The sequence below is a fragment of the Apium graveolens genome, chromosome 6 (assembly GCF_009905375.1).
Source record: "Apium graveolens cultivar Ventura chromosome 6, ASM990537v1, whole genome shotgun sequence".
In the NCBI taxonomy this organism is placed as follows: Eukaryota; Viridiplantae; Streptophyta; class Magnoliopsida; order Apiales; family Apiaceae; genus Apium; species Apium graveolens.
This window is the reverse complement of record NC_133652.1, coordinates 74,670,375-74,672,764: the sequence shown is the minus strand read 5'-3', so window position 1 is coordinate 74,672,764 and position 2,390 is coordinate 74,670,375. Positions and strand designations below refer to the sequence as shown.

Below are 2,390 nucleotides of genomic sequence, written 5' to 3'. Positions count from 1 at the left end.
TGTTTTGTTTATGGAATCATCAAGTACACAACATATGCACAACACATTGGCAATTTGCCCAATTTGATTTTCCAAGGTCTTGATAGAAACAGCTTGACTCTTGCACATAAGCTTCAAATACTCTAATTCAGATTTTTCATTGGCTTGTTGCAGCTGGAGTTGTTGTCTTGGTGCATATTACGGTTGCTGAAAACCAGGGGGCTGTACTGCTTAGCTGGATACTGCTGATAAGGATGTTGAACCGCATTCTGACCGTTGCTCCAACTGAAATTAGGATGATTGCGGTTGTTGGGATGATAAGTGGCTGGCACAGGTTGCTGCGAACGCTAAAAGTTGCTCACAAACTGAGCTGATTCACTAGAAATTGGGCACTGATCAGTCTTATGGGCACCAGCACAAAGCTCACAGATGCTAGTGATTTGATTAACTCCATAATTAGCCAAAGTGTCCACTTTCATCGTCAAAGCCTTAAGTTGGGTAGCTATAGCAGTTGCTGCATCCAACTCCAGAATTCCTGCTACTTTTCCCTGAGTCAGTCTCTGGGAAGGATTCTGGTACTCATTAGCAGCCATCAGTTCAATAAGTTCATAAGCTTCATCGTAGCTTTTAGCCCACAAGGCTCCTCCTGATGCTGCATCAAGCATGGGTTTAGAAGTAGCACCCAATCCATTGTAGAAACAGTTAATAATCATCCAATCAGGCATGCAATGATGTTGACACTTCCTTAGCATCTCCTTATATCGATCCCAAGCCTCACACAGAGATTCTCCAGTTTGCTGAACAAACTGAGTAAGAGCATTTCTGATTGCAGCAGTCTTCGCCATAAGGAAGAATTTAGTGAGAAACTTTTGAGCAAGATCTTCCCAAGTGGTGATAGACCCTACTGGTAGAGAATGTAACCAACACTTAGCTTTGTCCCACAGAGAGAATGGAAAAAGTCGTAGCTTGATAGCATCTTCAGTCACATCATTGAACTTGAAAGTGTCGCAGATCTCGATGAAATCCCTGATGTGCATATTGGGGTCTTCAGTAGGAGAACCCCCAAACTGAACTGAGTTCTGTATCATTTGAATCGTGCTTGACTTGATCTCAAAAGTGTTAGCCCTGATGGCTGACCTAATGATGCTTGACTGAATGTCATTAATCTTAGACTGAGAATAGTCCATCAAATCCGTAGAATTTTCTGCTTGATCTCCCATCTTTACTAAAACTGGTTCCTCGACCTTCTCTTCTTCTTCTACCTTCTTTTCTTCCTCGAAAACTTCCCTTCGAACCACCACAAGTTCTTCCTCGGCTTTGTCCAGAGTTCTCTTACGAGTACGCGAACGCGTATGCATACACCCTCGCTAGAGTACCTGAAATAAGACAAGGAAACAGATAAGTAATAATGTCCGAGGTAATGAACTTTAATGACCACTGATGGAAAGCACATAAACTATAAATTAACACTGCAGTCTCCGGCAGCGGCGCCAAAAACTTGTTAGTCGCTAAACACGCACTAATAATACACGCAAGTATACCAGTTCGCAAGTAGTATAGAATCTTTTCTAGTTCGTTCCCACAGAGACTGGTTTGGTAAACTAATTAATTAATGCACTTAAGCAACAATGTATGATTATTATTCAATGCTAAAATGATAACAAATTGAGGTTGTTTATAACTAAGAATTAAACTAACAATTATAACTAAGAGTATAAAATTGACTAAATTAATATATATGACAAACATGGGATTCTAACTTCATTAAATACTTCATTCAATAGCCTTATTGTTCTCAACCTTAGCATGCAATGGTGACACTAATCAGATAACACGAAACTGATAAACGCCAACTTTTGTTGCACGAATACTATACTACCAGACATCCACAAAAGAGATAGAAGCTGAGTAGACACCAATTATATTGAGACCCTATATGTCTATAGAATTTGACAACATAACGGTTAAAGCACAAGTTATCTATCTTGGTTACATATGGCAAGTAAGATGGTTAAAATTACCCACGAATCATGCATAACAAATACATGAACCTATGCTAGCATGACAAGTTCTAAATCCTTAAATTTACTTTCGCTTCATTAAGAATTAACACACTATCTTATAAGTTCGCGACGCTCATAAGACGAATACGCACAACCAATACTAGGTTATTATACAATCACCACACACTAAGGCATCGAAACAAATTAACTAAAGAAATCCATAAATAAATCCGTTAGAACCCCACGATAACGATTAGCCCATAATCGGACTCATCATCAACATGGGTTCCGATGAAAGCATGGTATAACAAACGTAGTCTTTATAATGAATAAATAAAACCAAGTGCAAAACAAGATTAAGGTTCACAAATAAGAAAACTAGCATCCAATTTAGAACAAAGTTTCACA

The 2,390-nt window shown here is 38.8% G+C and overlaps 1 non-coding gene across 1 annotated transcript; it reads left to right on the top strand.

The window, feature by feature from the left end:
- Positions 1–702: 702 nt before the first annotated feature.
- Positions 703–809, top strand: LOC141669043 (small nucleolar RNA R71). The gene has a single exon (XR_012553342.1). It is a non-coding gene; the product is annotated as a small nucleolar RNA R71 (small nucleolar RNA).
- The last annotated feature ends 1,581 nt before the right edge of the window (positions 810–2,390 follow it).